Source organism: Etheostoma cragini, chromosome 12 (genome assembly GCF_013103735.1).
Source record: "Etheostoma cragini isolate CJK2018 chromosome 12, CSU_Ecrag_1.0, whole genome shotgun sequence".
Taxonomy (NCBI): Eukaryota; Metazoa; Chordata; class Actinopteri; order Perciformes; family Percidae; genus Etheostoma; species Etheostoma cragini.
The window spans coordinates 2,499,373-2,512,376 of NC_048418.1; the positions used below are offsets into that span (position 1 = coordinate 2,499,373).

The 13,004-nt window shown below is 41.4% G+C and overlaps 1 protein-coding gene across 1 annotated transcript in view; it reads right to left on the reverse strand.

The window, feature by feature from the left end:
- Window positions 1–3,744, reverse strand: part of cdh6 (cadherin 6) — a 70,954-nt gene extending 67,210 nt beyond the window's left edge. The window contains exon 1 of the mRNA XM_034888522.1: window positions 3,636–3,744. The gene's annotated coding sequence lies outside the window, so the exon portion shown is untranslated. The remainder of the gene's footprint in view (window positions 1–3,635) is intronic.
- Window positions 3,745–13,004: the final 9,260 nt, after the last annotated feature.

Sequence of the window (13,004 nt, forward strand, 5' to 3'; positions counted from 1 at the left end):
CACTAAGGTCAATATAAAAGAGACTTCAGATACAGTATTAGGGGACCACTAAGGTCTATATAAAAGAGACTTCAGATATAGTATCAGGGACCACTAAGGTCTATATAAAAGAGACTTCAGATACGAAATTAGGGGACCACTAAGGTCTATAAAAAGAGACTTGAGATACAGTATTAGGGACCACTAAGGTCTATATAAAAGAGACTTCAGATACAGTATTAGGGGACCACTAAGGTCTAGATAAAAGAAACTTCAGAGACAGTATTAGGGGACCACTACGGTCTATATAAAAGAGACTTCAGATACAGTATTAGGGGACCACTACGGTCTATATAAAAGAGACTTCAGATACAGTATTAGGGAACCACTAAGGTCTATATAAAAGAGACTTCAGAGACAGTATTAGGGGACCACTAAGGTCTATATAAAAGCATCCAATAATCCAAAAAGCAGCATGTCATAGGACCATTTAACAAACTTGTTGAGGGTCACTGCTTCATGGAAACATTGACTTGTCCAAAATATTTGAGGGTTGCTTCCTTCTTGTACAATTCACAACATACGTTCTCTTAGAATCTCTTTGGTGTCCAAGCAAAATTGGTAAATGAAATGTCCCTAACCTAACCAATACCATATTGGAAATGTAATCAAATCAAGACCTTGGGAATTGGCATCAAATAGATTCGGGGGGGTCATTGTTGATTTATTATCCACCCAAAAACTATTTAAATTCAATTATAATTCATAATTTACAAACACACTGGTCACTGCTGCCTGCCAAAGTGAACTGTTGTGGGAGTGAAACACAAACTAAATCTCAGAGATTAAAGAAAGCTGGTGCACAGTGGATCGGATGCATTCCTAATATATGAATCCTTCTTCAGACTAATAGTTACAATTAACTCCTAATGTGCCAACCAGCCAGAAGGCTACTTTTAAGCTCTCGCTGTGTGAAAAGAAATGTAAGTTCTGGGCCGTTAGGCTGCACGGGGGTCACGTCTGAGTTAATGAGGGCGGTTTTGTGAGGACTGACTCAGGCCGTATAACAGGGATGATGGATGCCAGTGTGAAGAACATTTCTAAGGCACTTCCATGCATGCTGGGAAACCCCCGAATCTTACAAAGTATAAATCAATAGATCTCAACAGGAGTCTGAATTACCAACCAGGGCTTAGAATTCCTTCGGTCTGTTCAGGGTTTCCACAGAAGCATTTTTTAAGGGCGAAGAGTTGAAGAGTTTCACTACAGTGCAGTTTCTTATTATTCTACAGAATCAATAGAGTGGCTAATATATCAACTCAAATGTTCCCATCAGTTTTGGGCCAATGCTGGTGTTATCTTAAAAGGGGAATTATGCAGTTTTTTTTAGGTTAATTTACCTTAATTGAACAGCTTTGGAGTCATTGGAATGGTTATATGAGTTTTTTCAAGTTGAATGGTAAAGTCCCAACTAGCGCATGTGAGCGGAAAAAACACCCCAAAACCACAATTTTTAACCGGTGAGCCGCCAGGCTCAACAACAGGAAGTTGATGTAACGAATCGCTTCACGGCTGACAAGGTAGCAATGGAGTTTTTAACACTGTTGACATGGCTGAGCCGGCAAAAAAGCTGCAGAAAGTTAGGAAAGCATCATTGGAGGAACAGAGGAAAAGGAAGCGGCAGACTCACCGTCAGACACAAGGAGACACAGGAGCTGCCAAATATCTATTCTGAAGCTGTAGGGGGAGCTCTACAGAGGAACCTGTGAGCAAAAAGCCAAATCCCTAAAACTGCAGAGCACCCCTTTAAAAACCAAGACAGTCAAGTGACAACATATCCTGTTGTTCGGGCTGAGTACTTTCAGAGGTATCACAATGTCAAATTAGCAACCAAAGCTGCTTTATCCTGCTTTAAAAGCACTGACTCCAGATCAAATTGGACTTTCATTACTGTGCCCTCAGTGGAGTTTAATGATGGCTAAATGTTGCATTTAGAGATGTCTTTTTCCACTATATGACAAGCACATTTATAGGCTAAAATAAAACAATTCGGTATACGTATGAGAATAGCCAATGGTTATTTATTTCTTCTGTCAGAAAAACTGTTCTTTTCTTAACAGTACAGGATTTTAATTTTTCTTTTTGAAATCATCAACACTGTTGCTTCACAACGGCCCAGATGTTGCAAACCCCACCCCACCAGCACGCCAAGCCGGTCAAATCCAACACTAAACAGCTGGATTTAATGCAGCTGTTTGACCCAAACCTGCTGCCATGAACATTCAAGCTGTCCAGTCTGACACAACACACAAGTTTAAAACCGAGACAGAGACTCTCATTACCATTCACGAAATACAGCAAGTCATCCAAGCCAGCCTATCTACAGCTAAGGAGGGACACACCGGGGGAACTGCATTCCCATTTAAATATAATGTGGGTAAAAAAAAAAAAAAAGGGCTTGATATTTTATCTGACTGATTCTACACAGGATGTTTGGGCATGGATGTGAAATTTGATCTCTAAAATATATAGTAATAATAATATTTATATATCTACATATTATATAATATAATTTATTTTAATGAGATGTTACAATATATACCTTCACAAGAGGAAAGACTAAGATGGAGTGAGATAAAGTGAGGGAGAGGGAGGAAGAGAGAGAGAGAGAGAGAGAGAGAGAGAGAGAGAGAGAAGAGTTGAAAAAGACATGAAAATCCGCCGGGGCGGATCAGCATCAGTCCGTTCAGTAGTGTCTCTCCTGCCTCTCTCAGCCCTGTAGGCTACTGAAACCACAGTGCCTTAAATAGGCTGGAAGACCAGCACCATGGCATTAATGTTGCAAGCTGTTCTCACTGATGAAATCTGAAATATTACACTTAATTAGCCACAAGATTCCCTCCAATTACCGTGCACCACACCCGAGCTTCCAGGATAGCCTACTGTAACATTTCAGTTGGACGAAAAAGCACCAAACCCAAAAGAAAAACTTCGCAAACAAGAAATACGCAGCTTTAAACAACTACACGACAGGCCTACAGTTTAACGTCGTGTCTTACTGTAACTGTGTTGCAATACAAGTTGTGGGTAGCCTACCTATCCACGCATCTTATCGCCATTCATGATGGCAAGGAGTGATTTTGTATTAAACACTAAGAGAATAAGATGACTTCCAAGTTTTGCATTGTGCCGTCGACAGTAGCTTAAAGCAATGAGTAACTATGGTTCGCGAGACTATTACTTTCACACTACCAGGGACGGAATAAAGGGTGAAAAGAAAGTATTAGGTTTAATTTTAAGCAAACAATGTCTGGTTTTCGAATTTCCACACAGGTTAGTGTTTCCAAAACAACTGCACAGAAAGCGTTATATGAAATAAAGTTGCTAACTAGCTTAGTGCCAGCCTTCATCCTCACTTTGACTTTTGCCAGGAAACCGCCACTCAGTGCCCGCGTGCCGTCCGTCAACACCGTAGTTTACCGTAGGCTACCAGTGACAGGCTACAAAAAGGACTAGCATTAATGAAATTACAAATATCTCCAACGAGAAGAGCTTCTACATAAACATTAAAAAATAAGGCGTATAACTGAACACTTGCTTTTAATGTGGCCTGAAACCGCTGCAGGGAAAGTAAGCGTAGAGTCAGTGCCACTTACCGCTGAGAGCCGAGGATGGAGCTTTAAAACCAGAACAACCAACAGCGCATCCAACGGAGACGGACTGCTCTCTGCCGGTCCCCTCTCTCCCCTCCTCTCTCTCTCTCTCTCTCTCTCTCTCTCTCTCTCTCTCTCTCTTTCACAGCCCTACTCCCCCACCGAATCAACAAATTGAGGAGTTGAAACGGCTGCTGATTGGTCATTACAGTGCCGTTGGCGATTAAAAGAGCATGCGCACGCTCACACGCACTCACTCACACACACACACACGCACTCACTCACACACACACACACACACACACACACACACACACACACACAGGGCTAAATCTTCATCCTAACTCCAACCAATGGCGCTGCTTCAATCAACCCCTGTTTTCAGAAGCCATTGCTTTATTAAAGAGAACTCTGAGTTATTTAAAGACATTTCAGCAACAAGTAGCTATGAAATAGCCTGTGTTGTTTCTGATTAGAGCGCCCCCAAATATCTTAAAAAAGCCTAAAGCTGCCCTAATTCATATTTTAAATGAACAATGGGTCACATAACTCTGTAGTTAGTGTCAGCTCTATGAATCTATGGTGTCTTTAAAACTTTAGTGTGTAACATTTTGATATTAATGCCTGTTGAGTTCAAGCCATTGCCAAATGAGATGCTACAAAGTTAATTAAGACTATCAGCTGCACACAACTCTCTCTGGATTTCTCAGTATGGCTGTGTTCAGATTGTGTCATCTGGTGAAATCCCATGCAGAAACTCGAGTGAAGATATTCTAGGAATTCCTTATGGGGGTGACTGAAACTACGCACAATGGGCCTATTTTAACGATCCTGAGTACCTGGTGCTAAGTGCCCGGCACAGGTGCATTTAGGATGTTTCCAAACAAGTTTTGCTAATTTGGCGCCGGTAAAAAGGGTCCATGCGCCCGGGGTTGTACTTAGGATTGCCACTGCCCGATGTAAGTCAAGTGTAGATATGAGTCGCACATGCGATAACTAACTAACATCCATGAAATAATAAACTTGTATCATTAAAAACAATAACAGAAGATGAAAATCGTTTCAAAAACGTTTTAGCTAGCAATGATTGTTTGATAGCTAACATTAGCTCAGAACGCCATTCCAGTGATAGCCTTTGTTGTGTTCAATTACTAGCTTGTAGCTAGCAGTCATTTCAAAAACGTTTAAGCTATCTATGGCTGTTTGATTGCTAACGTTAGCTCAAAACGCCATTCAACTGACAGCCTTTGTTGTGTTTGATGCTAACTTGTGGCCAGCAGTGAACCAACTTTGTTAAGTAGGTCCGTTTTTAACGATTGACATTACAGAAGCAGCTCACATCTGCACTTGATCTTAGTGCACTGGCAGTGAGAGTATCTTCATTATTTTACAGGTGTATTTGGGGCGTAACATGCATTAAACCAACAGAGTGTATTCTCCCATTTCCTTTAAAAGCAGGCTGCGTGTGTACCATGGCGCATTGCTATTATGATTGCGGATTTGCACCGTCATATTTTTATATGTAATCTTTTGCATGTTTGTGTGCTGCTGCTCATCACTGTGTGTGTAAACAGCACATTATGCGTGCACTGTGCACAAGCCTAGGAGCATTTTACTAATGTGCCGTTAAAATAAGAGTAAGAACGCAGGAAGGTGTGTTTGTTATTTAAATGACGTGGGCGGAGGACGGACATAAAATTGCAATGACCCTTGCATCAGGCTTTGGGTGCATGATAGGGCCGTATAGCTTTAATATCAATGTTTTGATTTCACCCTCAGTGCTCCTATTACAGGGGAATTTTGGTACTGCTGGATCCCTACAGAGAAAGTCCCTTTATTTATAGAGTATGATGCTTTTAGTTACAACATTAAACAACCCCAAAAATGCCAACACCAAACTCAGCTGACTCCATTTGGGTTGTATTATAAAACGACTGATTATTTTAATGGAGTGGGGATATGACTGACATGTTTGCTTGATGAGCATCATCAGTCTTTGCTTTTCCCCTGTCAGGAATCTGTCCATCCTGTGCTCTACGTGTTGTTTTTGCACTCTGAATAAATCTTGCTAACCTGAATCTTGACAGTCTTTCGAGCATCTGAGCAGACAGCAGGTTTTGTGGGGGAAGGGGGACAGCCTTCCTCTTCCATGTTAAGGGGTTCAGAAGAGCACATCCTCCTGTCCTTCTAAAACAAAAACAAGTTAAATATCATATGTAGATATAAATACGGGCATTTGCTGTACCTCTCTATTCTGGTGACATTGGGGTGGTTCTACAGTGTCTGCTTGCTGTTTTAGTGGACTTGTTAGTTTTTGCAGAATTTGTTTGACAGGTCTGAGAAAATGATCCCCAAAGATGTCATCAGGGCTTTGAGATTAAATGGTTTAAAGAGCCATCAATTTGCATTGGAAATGTGATTGTGTAGCGGTTTTATCCAAAGCATTATTCAAAACACTACAATCTCCTTCACCCACCCATGGCAGAGTGCTACTGTGCAAGGCATTAGTTAAACCTCAAGGGCTCTTCAGCACATGGACAGGGGGAGCCAGGGATCGATGCGACATGTAGTTACCCACGTACCTTAGCATGTCAAGCTACAGTGTGGAGTACGGCCAATGGTCTGTGTCTGCATTATTTGTGTACTAAATGGCCCGATGCCTCATATTTTACTCAATGGTCTAACAAAACAGAAAATGAGAAATACGATATTGCTTTTGATTGCTTGCTGCAAGAATTATGACCCTGATCCTTAATGTTAAGAGTTGGTGGCTCAGTTATCCTGTTCACTGTGTAGTGCCACTTGAGACTGCACAACTGAAAGCACAAGCCCTCCAGGTATAGATCTACTCCTCTCATCTATTTCAGCTCTTTAGGAACCACCTGTCTTCCTGTGGCCCTAGTACATCCATCAGCACTCAGATGAATTTTGATTTATGATGTTGATCCTGTATGAATTTGTACTTTTATTGGCCTTGTTATTTTTTATTGTGTCTTTGTTGTGTCCTTTCATTGGTGTGTTTGGCCTTGCGTTCTGTCTTCATGCATACTTTTGTATGAATAACTATTCGGATCCCAATGACAATGCTAAAACTGGAATGTGCTTTTCTTTTGAAGGACAAGCCTTATTCACAATATTTAGAAACCTATTCATTTAGGTATCAGCAAATCGGAAGTGCACCCATGCTCCTGAACCCATTTGAACACATTTCTGAAAGAAAACATTTTTGTATCAGGCCAATTGTTCATGTACATTTTTATTAAATCCTAAAGATCAGTTGGGTTGTAAGCAATGGCACAGACATTTGAAAACAAAACATCACACAAAGACACAGCTGTATAAAAACAACAAAAACATTTACAAAACAGATTGCACCATCTGATACCAGAGAGAGTATACGAGAGGACGGGGAAGCCCGTCTACAAACCAATCAATTCCAACTATCGGGAGATGACATACACAATGACGACGGGACATAGGTATGGCAGGTAAAGGTCTTTAGTGCGCTTGCATAACTGCAGTGTGAGACCACAACTAAACAGATCAAATGTTAACAATGTAACAAAAACATGAACCTTTGTCCGGACCTTGGTTTGGACTTTTGGGTGTGAAAAAGTCATTAAAAAGAGAGTTAGGTTCTTCCCTCAACACTGTTTACTCTCCCCGTTGGCCTAGATAAGGTGCAGAATGCCATTTCATTTAAAGTGTAACCGGTCAACACATTCTCACTCCAATCGGGTCAAGGTGCCTTTGCCGTGGCAACATCTGGAGTAGAGAGCCCAAGATCGGAGAGGAGGAAAGAGCTTCATCGATGGCCTGTGTTCCTATGGGAATGTAAAGGCCTAACGTAACACATTATACAAAAAGTGTCCTTTCACTTCATATTTAGACAAGCTTGTCTGAACTCTTGCCGTCACTTGTTGACGCTCTGGGTGGGGACCCATGGCGTCAGTATTTGAAGCTCTCGCATCTAGCCCTTTGGCGTCGTATTTCAACGTGATTCGTTAGGACTCCTGCCGTCACTCTTTGACACTCTGGGTCGAGACCTGCGTTTAACGTACATGTAGCACAAGAATGGGACAGTTAGGTTCAGGAAAAGATCGTGGGTGGGGACAAAAGCCGCGGTCTCTAGGGTGAAAGTCCTGTTTTGTTTGAAAGTCCTGTGAGGTGTAACCCACCCGACCAACCTCCCGACACAGATTGGTTTTTCACAATACTCGCCAACGTTGTTGCTCTTAATACTACATCATCTCACAGTGCCACAGTCAAGCTGCTGCTGTGCACAGCCCGTTCCATACAGGGGATTTTGGCGTAAGTATCCGACGATGTGAGCCACTGACCAAGCGTCGGTATTTTACGAGCTGGGAGTAACGGGTTGGACCAGCATTACCTCCAGTGCTATATCTGGATTTGGGTTACAGAAGGTACACATGTGTATAATGTACTCCTGTACCCGTATGTTTAAGTTTGAAGTGAGCACTTGAATGTGGACCAGCCAAGTCATCATAGCCCAAAAGGATGGCAAGCTTCCTGTTAAACTGAAGAATCTTCCTCTTCCTGGACAGGCTTTTGGCACCGATTAACACACAATAAAGTTAGAGTAAAAAACAATACTGTGGCACCATTCATTTATTTTGATTAGAGTTCTATTTCTGCCATACAAGCGTGCCAGTTGGCTCACTCGCACTCATCCAAGCACATAAATGCTTGGACTCAACACACTAAAACAGCACTGAATTGAAGCAGTGCCTTCAGCATGTTTTGAAGCATTTTTTGTTGCCAGGCATGCTTAACTTTTGTGTTGGATTCTGGAAAACATTCTATGTACAACACATCCTCATACCTAACATAACATCATAGGTTGATTTCCAAAGACTCCCAAAACAACACCAAGGACACACAACATTTACATTGGAATCATGTGACCGTTGTATTTAAAGTAACAGGCGCAAACACGGGTTGGATGTTGTGTAATGGAACTAGTTTTGATTAGGTAACAACAATACTAATGGTTAGTCAAAAAAACTAAAAACCTAACATGAGGATGGGACGTGGAGTCACAACCCTAATGTCCGTAAAACCCAGTTGAATTCAACATGACGGTTGACTTTTGGTTCACAAGGGACACAAACCCTGGTCTCCTGAGTGAATGTCCTGTCATTCCGTCCACATGTTTTTATGCAAAATAAGTACTATCGAATGAACACTGCCTTGTGGAAAACGTTTTCTTGAATTTTATGTATATCGACACATCGTTTATGTTCAATCTCATCGGATTTTCTCTTAACTGTTAAACTGATTTTGCAATAATTTTTCAAATAAATAATGATTACATTTTAGGTAATTTTATAGTTAGAACTGGCCATAAAAAGAAGGCTTTTTGTCTTGCAAAACTTAGTTTGTTGAGCGTTTCAGTGCAAAAATGAACAGAAACCCCTTCAAAAAGTCTCATATCATTAAGTTATACCAAATTGATGGTTTGTGATGATTGTTTGTATTCGCTTTAAAGCTGATGGATGGAACACACCTTAACCAGCTTTACAGTATGAATGTTTTTGGCGAACTTCCGATAATTTGATTGACAAGTGAATGGAAATACGGCTGTTGTGTGACCCACTGACCACCCCCCACCCTGTCTCCTCATTATCCAGTGACTGGGGAGGAGGGCCCACAAACAAAGCTCCACTCCCCTTCCATCAGTAGGCCTGGTCCCCCTGGTTAATTAAGCAATGTGTTAGTTCATGCAGGACACAGAAGTCAAGGGCCCACTAATTGAATTATCATTCCAGCCGATCACAACCAATCACAGCCATTTTCACATTAGGCGGTCCATTTTAAAATACTATATAAGCAGTTGCACATTTAGTTTCCCCATCCTGTGCTTATTTACTCTTACATTTTTATTCCTATTGTTAATATTATTATTATTTTGCTCATATTGTATGTATGTATATTGTATCCTAGTATTTAATTTGCATTCTGTGCTGTATGACTGATGTTTGTTTGGTGCTGTAACACCATAATTTCCCTTTTTTTTGGGGATCAATAGATATCTATCTTTCTATCTATCTATCTTAATGTCTCCCTATTCCACTCTGCTTCCTGCTACTCCAATGCTGCCTCAAACCGCTACACTCCAGCCTCCACCTTCCCGGTTTTGGGTGTCATCATAACTATATCTGAAGTTGCTTTAGTTATCTTGGATTGGGCCTACTCTTGTGTAGAGGGGGGTCTTAGCAGCGTGCGCCCTGTGTTATCTTAGCATGCAGTTAGGCTGATTCAGGGAGCATCATCAGAACAGAGCCTTCATCGCTAAGTATAACTGTATTTCAATATGTTGCAATAACTGTTTAAATTCATGACGAGTGTTCCTGACTTAAACAGAGTCAAGAACACTCATCATATTTACATAGAGTAAACATGCTGCAAATACAGTGTGTATGTGTTTGAGATAATCACAAGGAAAGGCTGTTTCTCATGATGAACATGAAATCCCTGTCTTCACATCCGAAAGGCCAATCTGGATCAAAGATTTAATTGATGTAGGATAACTATAGGATAGTAGGTCCATACATGTCTGCCTGTATTATAAGTCACTGTATTATGCTTTCACAGCTGAGTAGCATGACAATAAATAAGATCTCAACAGTTGTGAACTAGGAGCAGGTTCACTTCCTTTAAGCCAAAACCTTTTTCAGGAATTAATCAAAGTTACATGAAGGAAAGCCACAAGGAAACAAGAACTTGAGGAAGAGGTTTTTGTAAAGCCAGTGATGTGTATTTTTTAATCGCGCTCTTGTTCAAACGTCATAAAGAAATGTCACGGCTTTAATTATAATCATGTCACATGTACTCGCAACTTAAAGCCAGCCACCTACAGTGGCTGCAAGTATCACAGGACACAAACATTTTACATAAGATGCATTGAAAATGGCTATTGTTTCTTCCACTAATTCAGTCCGTCTGTGAATATTTGAGAGGATTCTCTCCGGCTTAGCGCAGGAATCTCTAATCCGCCTTAAATCAGTTACACCATATTGGCTGACTGGCTCTGGCAATGCTGTTTACTGTGCCTTGCCGAGACAAAGTGAAAAACTGGAGCTCTGACTCAATAAGGATGCTGGATTGGATACAGAAAAATGAGCTTTTTATTCGGTCCCTTTCTGTGGCTGTGTGAACCCGGGGGTGGACATTTTCCACAGCACGATTGCACAAATTCAGTAAATATTTGGCTTGAAAATGGATTTGTGAATTGTGACACTGCTGATGTACATCAATACCTATTATATTCATCTGTAAACCTTATTTAATCAAGACATTTTCTGAAAACAGTGGCGGCCAACAGTTGGATTTTGGATATCATTTCTAAATTGAGGAACAGATAAGAACAGGAATCAAAATGAAGAATCAGCATGGGAATCAGGATTGTTAATATCAAAACGATGCCAAACCCTTTGATTATCTGGACCAAGTGTTCTTATTGTCCTCTGACTCTAAAATGTTGTGACTTATGACATCATCCTTTTTCATATTCATTTCACACTCATCCGTCTTTGTTATTTTCATCCTGTCATAGAGTTCAATATCTAAGGACGGCTCCAAAGTCCTAAACAATAAGCCAAACCAAACTACTCACACATTATTCGCACTGCATCACCGTGTATGCTCATACTTTATAAACACTTTTTTTTTGTATTTTGGGGGAAATATTGCTAAACTAACTTGCACACCGTTGGCTTCAATCATTGTCGCCCTGGAGACCTGCTTCTGGGAGCCTAACACCAACGCTAGCATGCTTTGAGTTTATGGAATCATTCAGGCACAACAACTGTCCAAAACCAATAAGAAGCTATTTCAAAGATGAGCAGAAACAGAATATTCATCATAAACATACAGCCCACAACCCAGCGGCCCTGCCATGCATGTGACAGACACTCAAGCAATCATAGACACAAGGGCAAATACAAGAATACAAACAAGGAGAGACAAATTAACAACCAGACATGTGAGGAACTGTGAACAGACTGAAAGTTGAGCCACCGTAAAAGAATGGGTTTGCTTCCACTCAAAAGACTTCATGATGATTCGGCCTCAAGATAAAAAGCTCTTTGGTTTTTATTAACAATTCATGTTCATTAAAGAGGTGTTCACGTGTAGTGAAGTATCACATTCTTTCCTCCAAGTATTGGTCCAAAATTGGCATGTAGGTTTGAAGCTAATGTGCTAATGTGGAGCGCTAACGTGGAGTAAGCGTTGTTAAAAGACTCTGCCACCTTCCAGAGTTATTGAAATTGTTCTAATCCTAAAACATTCCCATTTGGATGACTTTTCCAGAGCTAACACACCCCAAAACAAATTGGCAAATTTGCGTTGGGTCACGGCAGTTTCCTGCGCTATCGCTATGACTACCAGCCGTAATCGTCTAATGAATGGCGGTACTAAATCTGCAATGGAAAAAGGAGGACCGGCACCACGGTCGAGCCGAGCCGAGCCGAGCCGAGCTCGTATCAGCAGTGGGTAAGCGCCAAAAGAGAAGGTTAACTTTTACTGCTTCAGACTACAGACCCCATAAACAAAGCACAGGTGAGACGTTTTGTCTCTCTTGCTATGCCTCTAATGTCGGCACACGCTCCAAAGCTAACCTCCGTCACTCTCTCACTCACTTACACACGCACACACAAATGCCGCCCTGCTATTCTCTGAAAGAGATCGACCCACACACCAACCCACAAGAACTTAGGCTAGGGAGAAAGCTGTGCGTGGAGCCTCCACAGAACCAGAAATCAGACTTAAGTCAGCTTGTGTCTTTGCGAAACACATGAAGAAGGTGAGGCTTCACAGGTCTGACAGCTTTTGTAGTGTGTGTGTGTGTATGTCACTGTGTAGTTGGAGATTTGGCCTAGTTCATGGAATGGATGCGTGTCTTGGTAATTTTAACATCTCTTGCAGGGATTTATGACGGCCTTGTAAAGAGAGGAAGATGTCTCAACATAAAAGACTGATTTTATGTCAAATACAGGCAGTTTGAATTCTTTTGATGTTAAAGTACAGAAAATACGGCAACATGCTGTATGGTGACTACTGCATCAAGGGAATGTATGACGTGCATCTGAGGGAGCAGGGGAAGGGGGCTACTGAAATAAAATCCCGCGTGTGGCACCAAAAAGGCTTGTAGCGGCCCTGTGACAGTATGTTTATGTTAAAAAATGTTGGACTGAGACTTTCATCATGTCCTCAGTCTGTTCTGTCAGCATCAGCCACTACGCCAAGGCGCTCAGGCTTTGGCTTAAACAAGCACCACCAGGCCCCTGCTGTTCAAATCACACACACACACACACACACACACACACACACACACACACACACACACAC